This window comes from Symphodus melops, assembly GCF_947650265.1.
Source record: "Symphodus melops genome assembly, chromosome: 19".
Lineage (NCBI taxonomy): Eukaryota > Metazoa > Chordata > Actinopteri > Labriformes > Labridae > Symphodus > Symphodus melops.
In genome coordinates, this window is record NC_136709.1 from 6,196,568 (window position 1) to 6,209,069 (window position 12,502).

A 12,502-nucleotide genomic window follows, 5' to 3' on the forward strand; every position below is an offset into this window, starting at 1 on the left:
TGTGGCAAAAATACTTTTTATGAATCAAACTTGCAGTTGCATCTGAGAGCCTATGCATGTGTTTCTAAGCTAATTAGACAGAACGAGCATTGGAGAGAATAAATATGATGGAGAGCTTTGTGAAGGCTTTGTCTCTCAGCCCTCTGTCCCATTAAAAAGTCAATTAGAATGTTTTTGCAAATGCACTGATAATAAACTGTGGAGTAACCGGCTGTTGTGCAACGAACTCAGTGGTAGTTGCAGATGAAGTATGCCCAAATCGATGATGCCTCTTCTAAATAACAGGAACATACTTAAGACAAAGGACCAGGTTAACAGTCTACTATGTACATTATGTTCTACAAGTTGTTTTTTTCTTCCTCAAGATAGAAATGTGTCACCTTTGCACCTCACCACACGTCAGTGTAAGACAAAAACACACCTGAGTGCTAAATGGGTGCAGGTTCATTTGCTACAATGATACTTAGTGTAAAAATGACAACTGTGTTAATTGTAACATAGGAAAGACAATTGCTTTTTATACAATCTGGTTCTTAACATGATGACCTAACAAAGACAGCAAAGTTCAACTGTCTGCAAGATAGAAAAAAAGACAAAAAAAATCACCCTGATTAAAAGAGATGTTGCTGAATTGTTATGCATGGATAGATAAAAACAAGGAAGGTTTCAACATGGAATTGCAAAAAAGACAAGAAAAACATTTGGGGGAGAAATAAAATGTAAAAGTGACAGGAAAGAATCAGGCAGCCTTGACATGAGCACAGTGTATAATCTATCGATGTTGACAAAAATGCTTTTTTTTAAAGAAAATAACAAAGGCGATATGAGCGTACAAAAGAATAGGACAAGAAACAAAGGAGACCAAAAGGTAACATGACTTTGTTGCGCTCTGAAACGAGAGAGAGGAGATGGTGGAGAAAAAAAAAGAATACACAACTAAAGGAGGAAAGGAAAGATGATTAGATGGGAAAAGGGAAATACGAGGGAGGGTAAGTTTCAAAACGAAGCTACAGCTAAGTTTGTATCACCACCTTTCCATTCTGTCTATCTATACTCTTACACAGAAACACAATGTTACAAAGAAGACTCAAAGGCCACTTTGGAGAAGAGCACTTCATGCAATCATTCTTGAGCTATGTAGAAGAGTGTGTGGAGAATGTGATCTGTGATCAAATGCTTCTATGGTTAGCTTACATTGTCTTCTACGTATTGCCTGAAAAGCAAATGGGAAAACACACTTTTTACAAGAGTAGAGTGCTTCCTTATCTACATTTTCTATGCTCATTTAAATTGTCTTAGAGAAGATAAAGTATGTTTTCTTTCGATTGTAAAAATTTAGCCAAGGACTGGTATGGTAGCAGTTGAATACACAAACACATACTCCATATCCAAACAGTTGGCAAACAACAGGCTATAGACTGAGCAGAGTCATATTTGCACAAAATCTGGTAGTATTAAAGTACCTTGTCAGTTGGCATGATTCTGTGTCTTCTGAAAATGTCCAAACCAAATTCCTACACACTGTTTCTTTAAAGTAAGTCGACATGCAATACCACTGGCACATTATCTCCTGAATAATTTATCTCTTTCTTTAAATGTGTTTTTTGATTTAGAATTCACATATTCTTTTTTTTTAAAGGTTTATTTTTGGCCTTTTTGCCTTTATTGATAGGACAGTGGATAGAGTCGGAAACAGGGAGAGAGTGGGGAGAGACATGCGGGAAAGTGGCCACAGGCCGGACGCGAACCCGGGCCGTCCGCGCGAGGAGCAAAGCCTCGCAACATGGTGCGTGCGCTGCCGCTGCGCTATCGGCGCCACCAGAATTCACATATTCTTTAATGAAAAGTCATCCGATGACAAAAAATAAAATAAAACCGCAAGCGGTGATGAAGGGACCGAAGCACCCCGCGCATGTCGGTGTGTGTCGCGACCGCGAGAGTGCGACCGCGGGCGTGAAGCCGCGACACGAGGCCAAGCAGCAGGCCTTACAGTCATCAAGGGTTAAGAAAATGAGGTGTGCCGAGACATCACAGTTTGATGGTACGCCATGGCCACGCCCTTTGACAAAATAACGTGCGGAGCACAACGAGAGATCTTCAACATGTCCAGAACACACTGATACTGAGTTCACGATGATCGGATAGATGCTTTTGGTGGAGTTCGTTCAAATAGGTAAACTGTGAAAAAGGAATTTCAGCCATTTTTCTTGCATTCAAGAAAATATGGCGGACTTCCTGTTGGGTTTTGACTATGGGTGTAAGAGGATTTTATGTAGGTCCTGATATTATGAACGTACAGAAAAATCGTCATGCATGTAAAAGAAAAAAACCTCTATGGGGAGGCCTTTCAGAAAGGTAAAATAGGGGTGCGCCGAGACATCAATGTTTGATGGTACGCCATGGCCACGCCCTTAAACGAAATAACGTGCGGAGCACAACGTGAGATCGTCAACATGTCTAGAACACACTAAGATTGAGTTTACGATGATCGAATAAACGCTTTTGGAGGAGTTCGTTCAAATAGCTGTGAAAAAGGAATTTTATCCATTTTTATTTATTTATGTAGCTCCTGACATGCCCAATGAGCATAAACAAATGTGTGTATGTAGGACAAAAAAACCTCAATAGGGAGGCCTTTTTGAAAATTTCAAGGGGGCGCCACTGAGTCGTGTAGCCACGCCCACTTTTTATGCCAACTTGTATAGTTTTATTTTTCCACAGGGATCATGTGTGTTATGTTTGATGACTCTACGCCTATATTAAGCACTGTAACAAACTACTTCCTGTTTGTGACGAACAACGCGTCCGTATGACCACGCCCTTTGAGGAAATAACGTGTCAACATGTCGAGAACACTCTGACATTCTCATTGTGTCTATCGGATAATTGCTTTTGGAGGAGTTTGTTCAAATAGCTATCCTGTGAAACGGAAATTTGAGCCATTAAAAAAATAATATGGTGGACTTCCTGTTTGGTTTTGACTATGGGTGTATGAGGATTTTATGTGAGATCTCGCATGCTTAATGTGCCTCAAAATTGTCGTGCACGTACGATGAAAAAACCTCAATGGGGAGGTCCTTTTGAAAATTTGAAGGGGGCGCCACTGAGTCATTTTGCGAATTTTTCTTACGAAATGACAAGAATATCAAATTTTTCGCCAGACCCGATGACGTTGGAGATTTTGATGAGTTTTCATTCACGTTCAAGCCGTCAAAAATGGCTCCAACGCGACGGAAGGAAAAAAAAAAAAATCATTCGAAAAACAATAGGGTCCTTCGCACTGGTCAGTGCTTGGGTCCTTAATAATCATTCGAAAAACAAACCAATAGGGTCCTTCGCACTGGTCAGTGCTTCGGTCCCTAAAAAAAAAAAAATCATTTGGGTTTCAATAGGGTCCTTCGCACTGGTCAGTGCTTCGGTCCCTAAAAACAGACAGGGGTGTCTTTCTATTCCTAAGAAAAAGAAAAGCTAAACGATACATACACAGGTGTTTTTAACTTAAAGGGGACATAATATGAAAAATATACTTACTGTCTATTTGAACACATTTGGGTAACCTGAACGTCTACCGGCCGACAAAATGTGAAATAAACCCATCCATTCTTTGTTTGTGGTCTGCGTAAGTCTTACAACACAGAGAAAAATGCTCCTTTTCAGATTTGCTCTCCTTGTGACGTATTGGGATTCTGTTAAAAAGTGACCCTCCCCTGTTTTTTCCACCCGTGGTCTCTGCTCCCAGTTTAGAGCAAAACTTTGCGCAGGTCCGCCATTTTTATTCTCGCTTTAATCTCAATGAGGTTGAGAACAATCATTTTCTTTTAAAATTCAGATTAATTTTTTTAGGCTTCCTTCGAGATGCATGTATTGGTTTCCATTTGCGCTACGTAAATGGTATTTTCTTTGTTCATCTCTTGAAAGCATTTTGTAACTTTGAAATGATCTCAAGCCATGATTCTCATTTGGCACTTTCAAAGAGATTGTCCTCAACTGTTTTTGAATCCCTAACATTTACAATTAAAATTGTAGCATAATTGAGGAAAAAAGTAAGTTTTTCCAAGGTTTGGAAATTGCTAATGGTTTCCCCTTGGTTAAAGGAGGTTCTACAGTTTTGGTCGTACAGTGTGTGGTGTGCGGCCACACGGCAACAGCAACACACCACACACCAACCGATTTCACTCGCGAACATCCCCCAATCAGACGGGAAATCTCGCAAAACCTCTCGAGATCAAACGTGATTCCAGAGTCAACAAACGGACGAAGAGGATGTAATAGGTATTGTTTGTGCTGTTTTTATCTGAAAAACACGTTTTAAAAAGAGGAGTCAGTCAAAGGAGTGGAGACAACGGGAGCATGAACTGTACTTGCTACATGTTGATATGGAGGTGAGTTGTTGTTGTTTTGCTACCGGTGTTTCCTCGCTACTACGTAACCTCGCTTTCTGATTGGCTACACGTCACAGTCAACAGGCTCGTGCTCGTTTCCGGGGGACACCACACATGATGAGAAATCGGGCCAAAACAATCCAACATGTTGAATATCCCCGATTTGAGATTGGAGCGGTCCTGACATTCTTCCGACCAGATGAGAGCTAGAGTCTTAACACACCACACACGGCGGGATGATTTTATAAGATTATTTTTATGATGATCGGGGCGTCCTTAAGATTATCGGAAGGGGAGAATCGGGGCCAAAATCGCCCTAAGTATCCTGCCGTGTGAACCAAGCTTTACATACGTAACTTTCGTTCTATTTCATCCTTCCTGACCGCCAGAGGTGGTGCTTTAAGCACTGGATGACACATACCAACACAGTCACTAGGAATCCCCACGTACCAACCTCATTTCAGTGAACTGATGAATCTGGAAGCCGGACCACACCCAGTGGATGGGGGTCATGGATGTTAACTCTGTAGAACCTCGTGAAGGTGCTCGGTGATGCCCAAGAGGCAAAGCACAAATGTCCTCCAGGGGCACACCTCTCAGGGCTGCCCATGATGTGGAGACACCCCGGTTGATCACGTTCACAAATAGCTGGTTGGACCCACGCATACCGGCAGTAGCCGTGACATAGGCCCACAAGGCCCGCACAGAGCAGAGCAGCGCTATCCTGCTGCTGTCTTACTCTGGCGGGGGAGATATCATAAGTGGCTTGGGCCTGTGCCACTTTGCATATAGGTGGAAGCTGTTGAGCCACTTTCGGAGGGGGCGTAGCGACAGCAGACCTAAAGGCACGACGGTTGCAGCTGACGTTAGCTTCCACAAGAGCTGGAGGAATTTGACATATGGGAGCTTCCTGCCCCCCCGGAAGAGGAAAAGGAGGTCCAGGATGCTGTCCACCCGCCGACGTGAAACATAAGCCTTCATACACACACTGTCCAGATCCACCCCTAGAAAGGTGATGGTCTGGGAAGGAATAAGGCAGCTCTTCTCTGCGTTCACCCTGAGGCCCAACTGCGCCACATGGGAAATGAGGGCTGCTGTGTCCTTGGCTACCTGTGACTGCGACGGTGCACACACCAGCCAGTTGTCCAGATAGGGGAGGACCTTCATGCCCCGGGATTGAAGGGGAGACAGAGATGCTGCCACAGACCTGGTGAACACCCGGGGGGAAGGGAGAGGCCAAACGGAAGAACCCTGAACTGAAATTGACGTCCTTGAAAGGCAAAGCGAAGGAATTGCCTGTGTCGAAGAAAAATGGGGATGTGAAAGTAGGCATCCTTTAGGTCGATGTAAACCACTCTCCCCTGTACAGCACGCAGAACTTCCGCAGTGCTGAGCATATGGAAGGGCAGGACCTTTAGGAACCTGTTGACACCCCGCAGATCTAAAATAGGGCAAAGTCCACCGTCCTTCTATGCAACGAGAAAGTATGTTGAGTAGTAACCCCCGGGCTGGCTCGATAGCACGATTGACCAAGAGGGCAGACAGCTCTTGGTCGAGAGCAAGGGATTTTGCCGGGTCGCTTATGATGGTCCTCTTGACCCGGACATGGGCTGAAGGCCAGTGTCTGAACTGCAGTCTGTATCCCTGGGCTAAGGTGGAAACCACCCAAGCATCTGGTGCTGAAGCAACCCAGTAACTGAGCTGCTTCTGGGAAAAACAGCCGGCCCCAAGGCCTCAGGGCCTGGCTCCCCGGCAGGAGGGACAGAGATCATGGCCATCCTCAAACCGCAAGGCAGCCATACAGGCAGCACAGCAGTGGTTGCCAAACATAGCCAACACTGAACGAGGAAACAACGAGCTGGGAGCGGGGAAGCAAAAACACTGCCTCACCAACCAGTTTTTATGCAGTAATAATGACCAGGCACTAGCGGGAGCACGATTGCCAGATGAGGTCAAAACGTAACACGCACGACTACTGGGGTAAGAGTGTAACACTACTCTCCAACAAGGTAATCGAAAAGCGTCATTTACAAGCCGGGTTTGAGCGAACACACCCTCACCAGACCAATAAATGGACAGACCTATGAGGTGAGAGGGAGCGGGAGCGCGCACACTGCCGTCACCGACAAAGGGTCTAAGCTCTGGCTAACAAGGCACAATTAATGGGGAGTAAGCACGTACGCTTTCACTGTGAGAAAAAGGCTACCACCAACAGGTGCTGTTGGTAAAAAATAAGTAAGCGCAAGCGAAAATGCTGTCGCCAAACAATAAGAGGCATCAACAAATACGGCCCGGGCGCAACCAAGTTGCTAACCCACACTTAGCGCATTAGCTCAGGCGGACACACTGTGATAACTGTACACAAATGAACTCAACTATTCTGGATGTTGCAAAAACACACGATCGTCAGCAACAGAAGAAAACTGTAGTACTTACAATTGAGGTGGCAACCAACCTTAGGAATTGTGATCCAAAGGAAAAAGCTCTGATATTGCGTGGATGGATTCACGGACTGCATATGTTGTTTTTTAAATATTTGACCGAAAACATTTTGTCTGTTTTCACATGAAGTTTCAGTTAGTTTTAATGTCAGGTATTATGCAAAATACACTTTCCCATTCTTTTAGAACAGGAACGAGTATAAAAAAACCTAATCATGAAAAAAGTCCATCTTTTGCCTGCATCACTTTTCAGAAAACAACGCTCAAAGCAAGCCAAGATTCTGTCTTTAAGACATCGGGGCAGTAACCTCTTCTCCAGATGGGTTACACTCCCACAGCTAGGCCTCTGAGTCTGCCTTCTCACAGTAAACAACTGCAAACATGTATTGGGGAGTTTAAACATGTTGAAAAGCAGGAATAATGTGTGACATTTAAGGTGTTGGTTTAATCTTGGCACAAGTACATTAGTTGTACCACACATCTCCATCTTGTAAACTGTGGACGTGGACAACAGAATCGTGAATATACAGGGGTGTGGTATTTAAAGGTAGGTTTCAGTCGCCACAAACCCACTGTCACAGTTTGCGTACAAATAACACAACGATTGAAATGTCGTGCAATGCATAGCGAAATTGCAATTTTGTGTGCATATGATACACCGATCCCTAACTTTAGTCAGGAGGAGTCAAGGGGTTACCCATAGACAACTATTCTAACCTCTCCCAATCCCTTTTCCTAACCTTAACCAGTCGGTATGTGTTGCAAGGCTTATCATATGCATTATTCTAACCTCTCCCAATCCCTTTTCCTTACCTCCCCTCTGCCCCCTCTGCCCCCCATGAACACTGAACGTTGAAACCTCATTCTGTTTGAACGTTGAAGCCGGTTACCACCAAGAACTCTGGACATTTATTGCACATTGCACACATGCTTTCACTTTTTCTCCAATCTTGTTTCAGATTCTATTTTATTTAACTTTGTACTAATTGCACATTTAGATTTTAATAGTGTAAATATTATCTTATTTTATCTCATTTTATTTCATATTTTTACCGTACCTTATTTTATCTAATGTTACTTTACTCGACTACATTGCACCGTAGGAGGGGGGAAACGTTATTTCGATATCACTGTATGTGTGACAAGTTTTGGAATTGATAATAAAGTAAACCTTGAACCTTGAAAAGGCTAGAGCAACATTTTTCTCTGCAGCATACAAAACACTGCAGATGGAGCTGTATGATGACTATATAGATGTTGTGAATAAAAAGGAAAATATGCCAGAGATGACATGGCAAACATTTGCAGTTATTCCAATTCAGTTAAAGTCCCACTGTCTGAGTCACGTGATCGGCTGATGATCGATCAAGATGGCTGCTTAGTTTTTTCGCTCTCCCGCTAGCAACCCAAACGAAGTTGTTTTACGCCAGTTTAATTTTGTTATTAAGGCTTAAACTCTCATTAAACCTCGAAGATGTCTCACCCAACTAAAAAAGCCGTTCCAAGCACGACGAGGTCCGGCAAGGTTGTCAAAGACCCCGACCTCCAGGCTATAGCTGAGTCGGTCATGGAGCTACAACGTGACTACCTTGAACTGAAGTTGGATCGGCTACATGAAATGGGCCAGGGCACCGAAGAAAAACTCGGGGCAATACAATCAGAACTATCCTTACTTTCTGCGAGCATTGCTTCAATTAACTCTGATGTGGCGACACTGAAAAGGGATGTCAAGTACAACCGGGCTGCAATTTCTTCCATTGAAGACCAAGCGCAGGGGTTTCAAAAGAAAATAGCTGATATGGAGGATCGGAGCAGACGTTGCAACATTCGTCTGCTTGGGCTAAAGGAGGGAGAAGGGCCAAATGCAGTGCAGTACTTGGAGCGCTCATTGCCAAAGTGGTTCCAGCTTTTGAGAGATGCACATCTCGACATTATACGTGCCCACAGGATATACAGCGGTGCGACCCAGAGGGACGGAGAGATCTGCTGCCTCCGTTATACCACACGACAAGACATCATCAAAGCCGCTAGGAAAAATCCTCCTACCATCAACGGTCGTAAATTGAGATTTACAGCTGATTACAGTAAATACACGGTCAAACGCAGGCAAGCCTTTTCCCGGGCCATGACGACCGCCCGAGCCAAAAGAGTGGAGTCGTTTCTGCTATACCCGGCAATTCTCAAGCTTAAAGATGGTGCTGGCTTTCAGGTGTTCCACTCACCAGAGGAAGCAGAGACCTTCTTAAATTCCGCGGTGACACAGTATCAAAACGAATGGAGCTCCAAGGCTGACCAGACGGTCGACAGAGCCGTTCCCATGGGCAGCCGCAGCGGAGAAGCAGCAGACGAATGGCCACCGCTTGAACGTTCATCTCAGCTTCGCTCCTCTGACTGAGCCGAGCTACAGTACGAGTTATCTGGATGTTTGTATTTCGAGTTGTTTAAGTTGTTTTTCTTATTCATCTGCTTACACAAGTATTGACAGGTGACTTTGGGGTAAGTGTTGTTGATGTCTTATATAATTTGCTCCTATAACGGCCACATGTTGCTGTAACAACGTTTTAGTTTATAATTATAGGACCCTGGCTGGGTTATGCTTTAGTTAAACACCAGGTATGTTGGCGTAAATAACTGTTTCTTTTTATATATTTCTATCTAACTGATGGATCGTGTTTCAGAGCGGGGTTGTGGGGTGGGTTGAGTGTTGATCTTTGCTGCCCACTTCTAGTTATGTTCACGGATTATATTGCTATATTGGCAGGGGAGGGTTTTTTTGGCAAACCAGTGTTTGCTTGATGGGAGGGTTGTTACTGTGGGAGGAGGAGAGGGGGCTCTCTTCTCCAGGGTTGTTCAGGTGTTGAGTTTCTCTGTGTTCTTTATCTGTTTTTTCTTTCACACTTTGTTTTTTGATCGTACCTTTGATATAAGTAATGCAGACCTGTTAGGTTATCAGTCTATATTTTATTATTTGGGCACCCCAACATGGTGCATGTTATGGTTACAGTGCTTGTTTATTTTAACACTTATAAATATTCATGTTGAATCTGATAATATTAGTTTGGAACACTGGTGGTCTAAATGCACCTCACAAAAGATGCAGTGTATTAGGCCTCCTTAGGCGAAAGAAAGTTGACATGGCTCTTTTAAGTGAAACTCATCTCTTAGATACTGATGTCAGGAGACTTGCTGATAAATCTTGCCATGTCATAGCCTCCTTGTCGGCCACCAACAAAACAAAGGGAGTTGCAATTGTGGCTAGAAGAAGCTTGAAAATTAAAGTGGTTAATATCTGGTCGGACACGGCGGGACGGCTGGTTGTTGCTAGAACAGAGTATCTCAACAGGAAAATAGCGTTGGTATCTGCTTATGCACCAAATATACTTGATGTAGAATTCTTTAATACCTTAACTACGGTTATCTTGGATTCACCTGATTATTCATTTGTAGTGGGTGCTGATTTCAATGCCGTTTGGGATCCGGTTTTGGACAGAACAAGCACCTCAGAGACCGCAGATCAAAAACAGGCGTCTCTTGCTTTACGAACATGGGCCAATGACACAGGACTGATTGATTTATGGCGTGCTTCCAACCCTTTGCTTAAGGATTTCTCATTCTTTTCTTCTAGACATAAGTCCTTCTCCAGAATAGACTATTTATTTGCTTCGCCCCAACTCTTTAATTGTGTAGATGTATCGTTATTACCCATGGCACTATCGGATCACAAAGGTGTTCTCCTTTCAGCTACATTTAGTACCCTGTCTTCTTGTGCACCTAGATGGCGGCTGAACACTACGCTATTGAATAATGAAGAGTTTAGAACTTGGTTTGCAAAGGAATTAAGAGAATTTCTGGAGATTAACGCAGGTTCGGTTGATGATCCTCGAATACTGTGGAATGCAGTTAAAGGATTTATTAGGGGTCATGTCACATTATTTGCGTCCAATCTGCGCAAAGCCCGCCTGTCTAAACTGGAGAGCCTGGAGACTTTATACGCTAACTTGGATGCAACTCTTCAGGCGAATTATTCTGAGCGAATAGATTTACAACGGAAGTTGATTAAAAATGATATAAATTCAATTCTGAGACAACGTTCTGAGTTTCTTATTCACAGGACCAGGCAACGATATTATTTCCAAGGTTCCAGACCAAGCCATTTGCTTGCTATGAAGATCAGGCAGAGCGAGCAGTTTGCTGATATTCCTTCAATTAAAACATTTAGTGGTGATATATCGACTGATCCCATAATGATTAATGACACTTTCCGCAATTTTTACGCTAAGTTGTACGAATCAGAGGTGGCTTTTGACAAGGGGAAATGTGACGCCTTTCTCAGTAGAATACAATTACCATGTCTCACGGAGCCGGATTCGAAGCAATTGGCTTACAAGAATTGCAGGCAGCTGCAGCTGATATGCACAAAGGAAAATCTCCTGGCCTTGATGGTATACCTCCAGAGTTTTATTTGGCATTTTGGAACCACTTAGGCCCCCTGCTGCTGGATATGATCCTTTATTCTATAGAGCATGGTTCCTTCGCCAGGGACGTGAACACGGCTATTATCACTTTATTGTTAAAAAAGGATAAAAACCCATCTGACAGCAGTAGTTATAGGCCCCTTAGTCTTCTCAATGCTGATCTTAAGATCTATGCTAAGGTTCTCTCCAGGCGTCTACAGGTCCACATGACACACCTAGTTAACTGCGATCAGACCGGCTTTATAAAAGGTTGTTTTGCCGCTGATAATGTTAGACGTCTATTACACATAATCAGTGCTGGAGTTAGTGGTAAGTCACCTGCAGCAGTGTTATCTTTAGATGCCATGAAGGCGTTTGACAGACTTGAATGGCCTTACTTGTGGTCGGTTTTAGAGGTCATGGGACTGGGCAAAGAATTTATTCATATGATCAAAGTGTTATACTCCACTCCGTCTGCGATGGTTCTCACGGGGAGAATCTGAATCAGATGGCGGCGCGAGCGCATCGCGAGGCCCAGCGTCTCTCTCAGATTTGCAATTTTGCAGTAATTATCCTGTTAATTTCGGGCTTGTTCGTACGGAACAGCCTCGCCTTAACATCCTACACCAGACAGGAACTTTTGGATATTAGAATACATCTCCCTGACGATCCAATCAACAATCTTCGACTCATCCCCGAGATCGCCAAAACACCCGAGGCTACGCACTCCACCCGGCCGGGCGGAAGTGCTCGCAGGCGGCGTCAAGACCGTAAACAAAGGCGGGGGAAGCGCGGAGGTATAAGGGCTAAGCTAAAACTAACACCGCACCGTCTCCCGTTACCCAGCATTATCCTCGCTAATGTGCAGTCTTTGAGGAACAAGATGGACGAGTTACGACTTCGCATCATGCACAGCAAGAGACTTATGGACTGTAATGTCATGATCTTCACAGAAACATGGCTAAACAATGGAGTACCGGACGATGCTATCAAGCTAGCCGGTCGCCACACACTCCGGGCAGACAGAACAGCAGAGGACTCCGGTAAGACCAGAGGAGGAGGACTGTGCATTTATATCAACAAAACTTGGTGTACAGACTCTGTCATTATTGGGAGACACTGCTTAGTTAACATTGAGTTTCTCATGGTTAAATGTAGACCTTTCTATCAGCCAAGGGAGCTCAGCTCCACTATTGTAACTGCAGCTTACATCCCCCCCGATGCA